At 36.2% G+C, this 13,843-nt stretch overlaps 2 protein-coding genes across 3 annotated transcripts in view; one reads left to right on the top strand and one right to left on the bottom strand.

Moving 5' to 3' along the window:
• The window catches only part of LOC126647092 (aspartyl/asparaginyl beta-hydroxylase-like), a 724,697-nt gene that overhangs the window by 401,481 nt on the left and 309,373 nt on the right, over positions 1–13,843 (bottom strand). The window lies entirely within an intron of this gene.
• The window catches only part of NKAIN3 (sodium/potassium transporting ATPase interacting 3), a 330,561-nt gene that overhangs the window by 231,366 nt on the left and 85,352 nt on the right, over positions 1–13,843 (top strand). The gene's annotated exons all lie outside the window — the stretch shown is intronic.

Genomic DNA, 13,843 nt, shown 5'->3' with positions numbered 1-13,843 from the left:
GGTGTTTGCTGTTACGTAGAGCTCAATAAGATAAGACCTAAGCAGTTCCATTTTCTTGTGTGCATTCTCTCTTTTCTCATTCATCAGTTCCTCTGGGTCACAACAGTCCATCAGTCTGGGATTTTTTAGACTTTGCCTTATGCCTCCCCAACCCACAACTTCTTGTTTTTCCTTCTATTATGACTTTTTTTTTTACTTTGTCATCTAAAGTTGAAGTCATATACCCTTAAGAATATCAACTACTGTTTGCATGTTTGGGAGTGTGTTTCCTGGTTTCCCTTTCTGTCTTCTTTAGACCACCTGTATCTAATTGTCTATTCACAGCTTTTCTGCTTTTCTTTTTTTTTTTTTTTAAACTATGTTTACTTCCAAACCCTAGGCTGGACTTTTGTTACTTTTCCCATCAGTCTTTAAGCATAAAAAAGGGAAATAGGAACTATCAAACACACTTGATTGGGAATACATACAAAAGAGCTGAGACCTGAGGAGCTCCTTTGCCTCTTTTCAGTACAGCTTATGTCACCGTATTTGGTAATCTTCCTCAGCCCAACCTTCAAATGTTCTTCTCTATCCATAAAATTCAATGACAGCATGTTTTTTGGCTGTTTGTTCTTATTGCAACAACCAAGACTGGCCAGTGAGATGTACTTCCTCTCATGGTCTTTGATCAATCAGGAGCAGTTTCTAGGATTTTAAACCTCTCACCTGACGCAAGATGCATGTTTTGTTTCAACTTAGCTTGCTCCTTCAGGATCTTCTTCTATCTCCAGGATCTTCCTCTACCCCTAGACATCCTGCCTGAATGCAGCAGGCAGGAAAGGGTCAATCTGTGCCTCTCCATTCCAGTGGAGCAATTTTTTTTTCTTTCATTCTCCTTTTAATGGTATCATAATGTATTTTTATAATTTCATAACAATTTACAAGTTCTGATGGCGATTCTCCCAAAAATCAATTCAATTCACTGCCTGACAATGTTCAACGGTCACATTGTTGAAACCCTTGTAAAAATACACTGTAAGTGGTTGTATGAGCAGCAGAAGTTATTATGCCTCTTTCTATGCTTGTGCATTGACATCAGTCTCTCTTGTGGTTTCTCTCTTATCAGAAAAAGACAAACTTTCCCTAGGGTCCTTCTTCTCTTTCTAGTTTCTTATTTTAATGAAATCTTTGGGTAAGTTAATATACATGGGACCTTTCTTCATTTGCAAAGGTGTTAAAATGCCCCAGGGGATGGAGAAACAGACACTGATGTGTTCTGAGATGCTAGGAGTGTTCTTTCTGTAGGAAACCAAATGTAAACCAGATAGGATGAGACTAAAAAGCATACTGAATTTTTCTACACCTGTGGTTACTGGCCACTTAAGATAGACAGGTCCAATGTTTCTCATAAGGAAAGTTCTACAAATGCTCAGTTGACCTGAAACACAGGTCTACACATTGTATGTTTGATGCCAATTTACTCAGTAGAGCATTTTGTCTGCATTCATTGGTTTAGTGTTTGCAGAAACTTGATACATCAGTATCAGAATTTAGTAGATGTGGTGAAGGTGTTAGGTATAGATCAAAGAGGCTTTCTCATTTCCTTAAAAGTGGCTATAAGCACCATATGCAAAAGAATTCTTTAGTGGACTTTGAGTCATACCTTCAGTGAATGGCCGGTTGTAATTTACTCTGCAATATACTCTCACAGTTTACCAGGCCAAACAGCAAGTTAGAGGATAAATTTTAGTTTTAATTAAATCATTGAAATGATATAGACTAGACAGGGGTCTTTATAGTTCTTTTTGTTGCAAAACTTCCTCATCCTGTTATGGTTTATTTTCCATACTGCAGTGCAATAAGAAAGATGGTTAAAATGCCTTTATAACATTATTATTGTTTCTGTGTTGGTGGAAGTTATACCAATTTAATTACATCAGTCTAGCTGAAATGGTACCACTCTGTGACCAGGCTTTGACTCTGACAATATGTGTTTTACTTCTATAGGATTTACTGATGCTGTTTTAATAGGAATTTTTTGTTTTGTTTGGATTTTGTTTATTCTTTTCATTCGTAAGTGAGCAAAATTCACACAAACAAAGTTCTTAGAGATGAAAAGAATCCTAGAGTCCAAAGAATCGCCTGTGACAGCATTTAAAATGAGCATAAGCAAACCTCATTGTTTAGAGCTGTTTTCTCCTTTTTCCTTTATGAACAGGACTCTGAAGAATTTATTCAACAGACATAATCCTTCTGTAAAGCTTGTCAGGTTTTATGGTTTTTATTTCAGGTAAAACAAATTGTTTACTTTCTTAGAAATCAGGCATTTTATAGAAATTCAGTTTGTTCAGAGAAAAACCTTGAGACATATGGTCTTTTAATTACTGGGTTTAGTACTTTTACTTTGGAAGTGCATTTTTGGCTGAAAAATTGCTTAATTTTGAACACATTTAAAATTCAACAAAACATGAACATTCAGAAGGTTTTTGTTTGGTTGGGGTTTATTTTCCATTCATTAGGATCTTTTAATTTCCCATGTTTAGGTCATAAGTCTTTATTGTATAATATTCATTTTCTTGTTGGAAAAATTCAGAAATAACAGCTACAGTTTTTGAAAGGTACTTTTACCAAGTACCAAGATCAGATTTCTGTATTTGTTTACCTTGTTTCCCAGCTAAGTACTCCTTCTCCACAACAGTCTGTCTGCTATGCAAAAACATACCTGGTTACAATATATGAATGACTTATTGCCCTCCTCGTGTTTGCATGAGTAGTTGTATTTTTTAAAAAGAAAATATCAAGGTGGCAAAATCTACTCTGATTCCAGGCAGGAAATTTCAGTGGAGGGCGGTGACAGTGTATCTGTTTTAAGGTGTGCATGTTGACACGTCTCTGTAGCTATCCTGTCATTTCAGATTTACTCCTGTTTTAGTGCTGTGTGCTTCCCTGTCCCACAGTTATGTTGAAAGGGATCTAATTCAAAGCTGTCTGAAGTTCCTGAGGATCTTAAGTACCAATGTCTGCTTGACCATATCACTACTATGCAACTCACATTTAAAACCAAGCGTGTGGATATTAAGACCTGCAGTGTTATGGATGTGAAGACATGAGAGTTATATAGAAGTACGAAGAGGGACTGGCATTTGGTGAGATTTTTGCCATCATGTTTCCTGATCCCTAGCCCTGTTAAGCAACATCCAAATACACCATGCTGAGAGGCAGCATTCCCGGGCAGGGATGATTTCTGTTCTTCCCCACAGATGCTTTCACCTGAGCTGGTGCTGCTTTGATGTCCACAGGCATGCAGCCTGTTCCCAGTTAGCAAGCCATTAAAGCTGACCCATCACCTCTCATCCAGCCAGCCCTTAGCAGTGCTGTAAGAAGCACAAATGTTGTGCAGCCTGTGGCTTGGAGAACAGGTGATTAGTGAAAGAGCAGCAGTGTGGAAGACCGCCAGGGCCAGGGAGCAATAAAAGGCAGGGAACTTTGTCCCATCCTACTTAATATCCCCACATTTTAAAATTTCCCTGCTTTATCATATCTGTCTCCCCTAGACATGCTTAGCACTGAATTTGTCTTTATCTTTGCTAGTTAGCACTGTCATGGAACTTAGTTGCTCCTGCCAGCAACTAAGCACCACACAGCTACTTCAGCTGCCCCAGTTGTGTCCGCTTGCAACTCCAACCCCCAGCCTGCTCGCTGGTGGGATGGCATGAGGAGCAGAAAAGAACTTGATTTGCACTACTCAGTAATAATGAAAACTTCCCTGTGTTATCATCATGTTTTCAGCACAACTCCAAAACAAAGCACCATACCAGCTACTCTGAAGGAAATTAAATTTATCCAATTCAAAACCAGTGCAAGCACACAGACATTAGCTGTCTACATGTGAGGAATAAACTAAATGTAAATAACATCTACCCTCGTCATGTTCCTCTTCCTCATCCAGAGACTGGAAAGGAACTTTAAAAATATATTCTTAAACCAAAAATATTTACACCTGAAATTCTAACATCCACTTACCTGTGGACTATTTTCATAGGCTAACTAGAGTTTTATGGCAAAATATGCCACATTTGTTCAAGAAAACCTTCCTCTATGCCTCAGTGTGCTACAGAACTCTTAATAGGACATGCTGTACTGAAAAGAAATTCTGTATTATGTCCAGGAAGTATACAATTAAGCTAGTAAGTATACAACCACATGTTCATACCTTTTTGTCCTTTTCCTCAGATGTTTCTTACTGCTTTTCTTACTTGCCCTAGCCCAGCAAATAGGTGTAGATCCCTTATGTCAATGGGATGCTTGTTAAAATCAAGCAGTGCACACACATGCTTGTCAAAATCAACTCGGTAGCTTTGTAGACTTCTCAGGCTTTCAGCTGCCTTCTGGAGTAACACTGACATCCTTTTATCACTGTTTTTTAAAACATTTTCAAAAATAGAAAAACTTACAAAGCAAAAGTATTAGCTCTATTAGTAATTGCTATTATTTATTCTAAAGATTAATGATTTCCAAAGTGTACTGAACTTTGTCAATACTTATCAGCTTGCAGAAAAATGCCTCATATTGAAAATATTTCGATTTTTTTCCTCAGGCAAATTGAAAATTCGTTTTTATATATATCTATATTATATATATATATCTATAAATCATTTATCATTCTTCCCTTTGTCAGTTAATGTTATTCCAAATTTGAGAGTAAAATGAAACTGTCATTTCAAATATCAATATGCTTGTATATCTTTGTGGTGGTCTCATTTTGTTCTTATTTATTAGAGCAGAATGTATTAAAAATTGTTTGATGAAGGATTGCAGACAAGCCTGTGATTTTAAAGAGTGGATTGTTAGGCTTTTCTGTGACTTTATTAATCTCCTAAACTGGTCAGATTTATACAACATCTGTTAACAGGACCATTAAGTAATCCACGTAGAATTGAAGTTATTAGCAGAGCCCTTTATAGTCACCTCATGAATTAAAAATACATTTTTGGGGATCATATTCAACAACATTGATGTGAGAAATTTCTTCAGAATTAAAAAAAAATATAATTAGACTTAGCACCTCACTGATTTCCTTTGGCATGGCAAACAGGAAATCACCCAAAAGTTACTGAATATTGTCAGATCCATTTTATTAATCTCATTAAAAGAATTTGATAAGTTTGATTATGATAAGTGCCGACTTACCATAGAGAGGGTATGTCAAAGAAAAAGAGATCCTTGTTGCTGAAATAATTCTCTGAAAATCTCAAAATTACTGGAGAAAACAAATCAAAACTCTCTTTTGTGTGAAAATCTGTGAGAATTATTGAGGTTCGTAGGTGGATTAGGCTGCAAATTAAATTAAATTAAATTAAATTAAATTAAATTAAATTAAGACCAGAGTGCAATGCATTGCTGAAGGAGATTGGTAAGGCTGCCTTTTTTTACCACAGTTGGTACTTGTTCTCAGGAAAGCACTATTGAGTCATTAAATTGTACAGAAAAATATAAATATGTAAATATATAGATGTCATGTATACATAAACAAAATACAACATATGCATATATTTATATATTTATATAAATGCATGAAATGTTTCAAGGAATGTAAAATGTGGACTAATGCCTGTAGTCAATGTGAAATGAATAATTAAATAAATCATATTAACTGAGTTCAGCTACAGCAGATTCTCTTTTCTATTATCATTGGTACTTCACTTCTAGGAAAAGGAGGATTTTGAATTTAATCATCTGACCTTAAAGTTTCTATAGGGACTGTATTTTGTGTTTAAAAATTAGTTATCAAATTCATTTTGAGACTGTCATTGCTCCAGCAAAGTGCAAATGAAGCCTGTGTTAAAAGAATTGATCTGCTAAAAGGATTGCTTTGCTAAAGCCAAGGTCATTGGCAAACAGCACCACAAAACTTGAGGAACTGGCAAAAATATGATGACATGATATCACAGACAAGAAATATAAAAAGTGTCATGAGGAAGTGTATGTTTCTGAGAGCATCTTGTGCTTCATTAAAATGAAAGCAGTAAGAAAACAGACCCTTAGCAGTTCAATACACTCCTACTGCTTATTGTTTCTTGTCTCCTTTTTTATTCTGAGTCTTCAGAAGGGCTTCAGCAGTGTAGACACTCACTTCTTGGCAATCTGTTAGTGACAGACAGTCTTATTCAGTGAGCTGTATAGGAGTTCACTCAAAAAATGTAGTGAATTAGCATATCTTTCTGGTTGCCCTTTGCACACACTCTAAAATAAAAATTTGGATCTCCTGACAAAACTGCATGAAATCATGCAGTTTGATTTATGTATCAATAAAATTATGTATTCACTATTACCTCTTCTAAGCTTTTAGGGTTCACTTAGGTCATTCTCCTTGATCAGACTGTTAAAAGACAGTTGGTCCTTTCCTATACCCTGGTGGATCCATGATTATCCAAGATGGGGGACTGTGGGACAAAATGTCCTGGATAGCCCTGATCTGAACTTGTGATACTGAACTCTCCCATCTAGATTCCAGGAACCCAGCTTTAAGAAAGAGCAGCAAGTAATGGAAATTACAGCACAAACTGAAAGTGCCTAGCAGTAGGGTCCATGATTTTCGAAGCTTTCCTCTTCAGCTCACTTTCTTGTAACAAGACCAACTTATTGTAATTTCATGTCCCTGGGAATGGAGGCTTTAGCAAAAATGCTAAACATAACCAGATTTGCCATAAAACAAGGGTTGGCAATATCATGAACTACTGCTTTGCTTCAAGCAAGCAAAGCAGAGAACACAACAGCAGTTGCTCAAACTGGATTATTAATCTTTAAAATTGTTCCTTTGTGCAGGTAGGAGCCTTCTAGCTAGTCTCAAAAGAAGGAGTTATTTTTCTTGTTAGAAATTTCAACATTCAAGTGAGTTTTCAAAAGTCTTTTTGTGGTGCTTTTTAATGTCATCAGAATCTGGGACAGACTCTTAAATTCAGGACCCACTCTCTCATGCATTTATTTCCAGCATAGCATTTGTCTCCTTATGTAGCAAGAGATGTTATGGTATTCTCATAGTTGAGACAGAGAGACATCTGAAATTAAGGAAAATATTAAAATTAACCACACTATTGTTATGACATTATTTTCTTGATCATGCTTTTATTCCCATGCTTTGTCTTTGTTCTTAACCACTGTGAACAAAATATGGTTATTTGAATAATAACAAAGTTAAATCCTTTTTTGTCTAGAGGCTACATTGCATCTGCTCCTCATAAGGGATTATGTGAGCTTTTGGCACAAAATGTGTCTCCTATTTGCATGCATTTCCTAGTAACATTAGAACTAAAACCCCAAGGAAGGGACAGTTTTGCAAGGTTTTTAATGTTAGCATAACCATGGTACAAAAGTCAGAGGGCTATAAAAGGATTAATAGCTTTAGTGTGGTCAAGCCAGGCAGGTCCATTATAACTGTAGAAATACAGTCTCCACCAACATTGCAAGAGTTTTCTCATTTTTCCTAACCAGTGTATTTGTTGAATGCTTACAGGCTGTAAACACGGTGAGGTACTCAGGCACACGAATCTGATCCTCTCTGCTTTAATAATAAAAATATTACAAAATAGTGGGAAGAGTTTTCCATAGTTGTTTGAGATAGCTTATGTTTGAGGGAAGGTATGTTAGCATCAGATTTTAATTTTGTGATATTTCAAATGTATGCATGACTCCATAGGGATGTCACCGTAAAAACAACAGAAAAGAAAAAATAATTTAAAAAAATTGGTTAATTTTTTTTTTTACTCAGACTTGAAATTGCTTCATGTTATAAACTCCTTTTCCAAATGCTCAGTTTATAAACATGTAGGACAGAATTATTCATGGCCCATAATTGTAATATTTTCCCATTGCTGTATACTAAGACTTTTCAAGCTTTTTTAACCTTTCATGGTTCTCTGCCCTGAGAAGTTTTCCTACAGCATTTGTGCTGCGGGCTGTATATGGCCCGCCAATGATGTTTCTAATTCTTCACTATTACAGTTACATTTCAGTCTCATCTCCTTTCTTCATTTCAGTCAAAATCAGATACAGCTTGAGTGAGAGACACACAAGTCTGCACAGACCCTTGGCCTGTACAAACCCTTGTCATATTCCCAGTCTTCAATACTCAAAGCAGTGCTCACAGTTTGGCATCACTCCAAATCAGTGTTGTTTCATACCTCTGGATCATCCAGAGGGAATAGCTGAGAGCAATTTTCAAACTAAGTGCTCAACTTAATCACATGTCAAAGACTCCATCGGAGCAAAACAGCTTTTCTGGGCAGTCATGAATTCTTTGTGTTCGTGTTGAGCTTCCTATGGCAAGTGATAAGTAAGACTCATATTGATCCAATCACCCTGTCTCACGTCGTTTTTTCCTTGGGGCTTGGAACTTTTTTCTACCATGCCATGTAACTTCTCTGGACTCTTTCTCACACAGAGAAAGTGCCACAAAAGGGAGGCAGACCAGATTAAGGTGTAACGTGTGGATCTGGGATTTGAGCATGGATCTGAATATTGCCAAAGATCAGATCTCATCTTTATGGGCAACAAGTCTCAGAAAACAGTCCCTTGCTTTTTCTTATGATTTGCTCTTGTGACTAATCCTAACACTGCATGAAGAAGACAGCAGTTTGCTTCTCTTGTTGACTTCTTGCCTTCTGGCTTCTTAAAGACATTCCACTATATTCCACTTTGCTAGCAAGTTTGGTAAATCTAATTTTAATATTGCATGTTTTGCAAGACAGGATACAGATCCCTGAGCATATGACAAATTAAACAATGGAGCAAAAGTATTTTAATCATTTAGGTAGATCATCTTCCTGCTTTTGCAAATAAATGTCCAGAAGTTATTGTGTTCACTTTTAAAAAATAAGATAAAATCTGATAACATTATCTATAGCCCAAGGAATAAAAGTAACAAAAGAAATATAAATAGAAGCCAGTACTTCTTCGTTTGTACAATTTTTTTTTCACATTATACATATTGAGGGTGGCCTGTAGCCAAATGGATAAGAAGTGCTGTAGTATAGATTGATTGGAAAGACAATAGAGTAAATCAATGTAACTTTCCAACAGTAATTATGCTTGATATGGAAATCTTTTCCTGTAGTCATGATCTGATGTCATGTTTACAGGATTTGCTCTGTTTGTAAACCTCTAATCTCAGTAAGTGGGAACCACGAACCTCTAATTCTACCACCCAAAATTACTTTGCCTCTGTACCTCTCAATCACTCTCAGGCCATGACGCTGGGATTGCTTCTGCATAGCCTGTGTCTGAAGATCTTATTACTGCAAGTTTTCTCTTTAAGTGCTAATTAATTTAGGTGTATTACATACTTTCTTTGGTTTAGTGTACACTGGGTTTGCTACCACAGGAGTGAATTTGCTATGTCTAGTCTGACATCCAGTTCAGGCAGCTGAATAGTCCTAATAGAGTCAACCTATAAGCTTCAATTTAAGAATGCTCTTCATATCATTTGTTCACCACAGTGCTCATAATGAGGTCAAGATATTGACTGAATTATATCTTAAGCAGCCTGGAATCAGCGTGGTTCGTTGTTTTATCCCATTTGCAGGAATGCCACAATTATTGAGTGGGCTACCTTTGACCTATAGCTCATGGGGTAAATAAAAGCCATCGGTGTAACACTGAGGCAAGAGTTTAAATTAAGAATAAACAGGAAAAAAAAAAGTTAATATTCAAAAATAGTCATCCCAATCAAGGTAATATGGGAGCTAATGACACAAATGTCTAAGTTTGGAAATGGGAATGGCCATGGACTTCTTCAGTATTATCTGCCCAGACCCTGAAAACCTGTTTGTTTAGAAGTAGTGAGAGGAGATGGAATGTATGACTTGCCTTCTTGTGAAGGAAAAACGTGCTTTTCCTCCATCCTACTCAAAACACTTATAGTTTTTTTACAGTTTTCCTAAGATTATACTTTTCAGATACTAACAAGGAATGAAAGAAATATAAAATAGCATGTCATGAAGCAGAAACATACAATGAAAAAAAAATGGTAATCATGTCACAGCATATTATCTATTTGGTATATAAGGTAATCTTGGTGCATTGGGTTTTTTCCCTAGAGCTTTAATGTCTTCTTTTGTTTTTTCTTTAAAACTGGTGATTTCAGTTAGTCTTAATTTCTCATTAATTTTTTGTTTTGCTGTTGTTGACACTGTGCATAAAGTATATACAAATAAATGGAACATCAGCCTTGCTATTGTTCTTTAGTTTTATAATAAACTGTGTTATACTATGATCTCTTAAAATTTATCCAGATTCACCACCTAAGGATTGAAGCAGAAAATCACAGAATTATTTGGGTCAGAAGGGACCTTCAAAGATCACCTAGACAGCCTCTCCACCACAGGTGGGGACATCTTTTACCAGATCAGGTTGCTCAAAGCCCTGACCAATAGAAAATGTCCACTTGAAACCAAATGTAGAAAATAAGCAGATATAATGAAATTAAACATTATCTCCAAGCACTTAGAAACAGTATTACTGGGACTTACAGGGATTACATCTCACCTAAGAGAAAGTACCTGCCACAGCAATGATTTCCAATAATGATCAAAATTAATCCTTGGGCTGACAGCCAACACAAATCCTATACATAGTTTAAAAGCTTAAATAGACAGTTAAGTGGGACTCTGCCTTAGTAGAAGTGTGATTACAGAGCTGATCCTATACTCAGGAGTGAACTTTGCACAGATTGGACTATTGCTTTAGTGCTGGCTGAATAAAGGAAGGAATAGGAAACAAGGCTTCCCTTTCCCTGTATCACCTCCCTAAGTCCCACATGATTTTCCTGGAAGTCCTGTTGTCTGTGTTCTGCCCCTCTTTGTTTATGGCATCTGTCTGAGAGATTACCAGCTGAGGAGGTATAATTTATCTGCTGATGCATGGAGATAAAACCAAGATATATGCTCAGAAGACAGCAATTTTCCATTGAAATTTCAACTGTTAAATGAATCTCAACTAGATTAGTCAGAAAGGCTACTTGGTTTCTTTTGAACAGAGTTTGAAACTGAGTCTCTTGCTGTGAAGCAGCAGCACTTTTTTTAATAAATAAGCAGTTTACATTACATCACTTGTTGAAGATTAAATATTTTGCACATTTACTTCATGTTTGCTTGTGACATTGGAAGATTAACAGATGATCTATTGAAAAACTTCAAGCACCTGAATGTATTTTCTTAACTTAGACTGAAAATGAGCCATTTAGGCAGTAGCTTTTCCACCATTCTCAGGGTTCCCAAGCTGTGAATTCACAAATACTGAAACACTCTCAGAAGTTCACTGATATTAAAACCTGTACACCCTGCCAAAGAATCTTGAATTTTCTATTTGTTTGTAAATTACTATAAAGATACAGGTTAATTTCTTTAATGCCTGGTGCATTTGACTCACTTTATGCATTAAGAATTTCCAAGTAGTTAGAGAGGAGTATGTTTCAGCTGCCCAAAAAAAAAAAAAAATTGATTTTTTTTTTTGGTCAGACTTTCGTTTATTGATTGACAGCTTAACATTTATCAGCTAGAATAGTTTATGGTTGCCATTTTGTGAATTGGTATTTTAGAGGTCAACCTAATGCACCGTTTTGTTTGCATTTCTAAAACTGGTCTTTGCTTGACCATCATTATCTCCTTTTACCTGCTTTCACAGCTCAGAATGTAATATACACAGTGAAAAGCAACTGTGAAAATCTCTTCTTACAACATTTATTCATAACTTCGGAACAATATTTTATTTTTTAAAAAACAGAAAGTGCTGTGATGACATCTCTTTGGGGTTTTTTGCTGCTTACTTTCTACCTGAATCCAGCAGCCTTGAAATATGAACATAACCATCTAGTTAAGTATCTCTAAACATGCCCATCAAGTGAAGCATTTTGTTTTAATCACTCCAAGAACCAAACATACCAGTATTCCGGAAATGAAAAATTTTATTAATAAACTGTTTCTACTAATCACATGACAAATCCTTACATTTTAAATGCATCAGCAACATTTTTCAAGCTGTTTCTCTATGTAAATTTGCCCTTTTTTGGTGTCGTGTGCTGTGAACTAGCCAAGCACAAACACTGAAACAGAGTATAACAATAAAAACTCAAAGACAAAAAAATATGAAAGGGATTAAAAAACTCTCAAAGGCAAAGAAAGCTGTGACACCAATGCCATGGACATCACAATTTATTCCCACAGCTGTAATAACGAAGCATTACCTTGCAATACTTAATATACAGTAACCCATTAATCTGTGTTCCTACTCAACAAAGAGCTACTGAAATACATGAGGGTGAATATGTGTGTGCTGCCTGACAACTGGCATTTCTTAGACCTGACAATTGTTAAAAACACTTAATACCAGTGTGCAATCTCTGGTCTTGTGGTACAAAGAAAGCCTCAGTTGTTTCCTATGACTCCATATTTAAAATTTTATTTTTATTAAACTGAGGTGTCTGTTAGCATCTGATTTCACAGCTTGTTTTCAGGCTGCAGCTGAAAATTTTCTAAACTAGTATCAAGGATTGACATGCAAAAAGAGAAATGCCTCATCAACTGGAGATAATGTTCCAGCAAGTCTACATTTAAAGGGTAAAAAACTTATGGAGAGTAAAACAGAAGATTACAAAGGCAGATTTCTTACTGCTAACTAGCAGCAACATACACTGGGTGAAGGTAGTTTTCAGGTGAGGCCAGAATAGAGGCAATTAAGAGAAGAGAACAATTCTGCAACTGGAATCTGCACCAAACAGCCCTTTGGTCAGGGTGAAAGTAAGACAGACTGACAGGACAGATTTCTGGAGTGGGATGCAAAGGGCAAATCAGGGTCATGACAGTGCTGACAAGAGGATATATATGTAAGCCAGCGGTATTTTTTGGGCATCTGGATGACAATTTTGCACACATTTTTTGCAGCTGCCTTGGAGTTGAGAATAGGAAATATGGAAACATGAATCTGAATTAATTATTTAATTATCGATGTAACTCAACTCTCATTTATCTCCAGTGAGGAGTAGTGGTTTGTTTTGGAGGGTTTTTTGCATTTAAATGACATCTGTTCAACTTCAGTGTATTTTGCCTAAGCAGGACCTAAAGATTAACCTATTGTTAATCAAGTGAATTTTCCTGTTTGTATTTCATAAACAAACTGTTAGAAAAATTTTAGTACACTAGTGTATTTGCCATTTTCATTACTCCAAGTGGAAGTGGGATGAAGTTTATTAAAGTGCACAGACATTATACATGCTGTGTGGGTCACAGTGCAGCCAGTACCCATCAGAGTAGATTCCATATCTGATCAGGAAGATGATTTGAATGAAGAAAAGTTATTGCGTTTATTTTAAACCCAGATCTGTTCCCAGTAGCAGATTTCTTCACTAAACCGAGAAGATGGTAATATGGATGGTGGGCAGAGGGGAGAAAAGAGAGGAGGGTGCTTGAATGGAGGTATCTTTTCATTTGAACCTTTAGCAACTGGAACAGCCTGGCTGCCTGTGGTCCTACTTAAAATAGTAGATATGATCTATAGATAATATTTTAAATAAATACGATTGAAGTTTGATTTAGATTGTTTCCAGAACCATGGGGTAAAACTGTCTCTGTTGCCTGTTAAAAAAAAAATTAGTCCTTAAGTGACATTCTAGTCAAGTAACAACAAAATTTGCTTTTCAGGCTGTAAGTCCGTGGGAACATAGGCTATACACTGTGTTTTTACAGTATCTGGCATGACAGTTCTACCAGGCAGGAAATCCTCTGTGTAACTGCAATATAATCAATGTATGTTTGCAATTTCCTTTCTCCACTTTAACATTCTCCTTACATGCTAAAATTACTGGCATGAGGGT

Source organism: Myiozetetes cayanensis, unplaced genomic scaffold, assembly GCF_022539395.1.
Source record: "Myiozetetes cayanensis isolate MyiCay16 unplaced genomic scaffold, myiCay2020 scf1, whole genome shotgun sequence".
NCBI lineage: Eukaryota > Metazoa > Chordata > Aves > Passeriformes > Tyrannidae > Myiozetetes > Myiozetetes cayanensis.
Note: the sequence above shows the minus strand (reverse complement) of the source record. Positions and strands in the feature narration are given on the sequence as shown.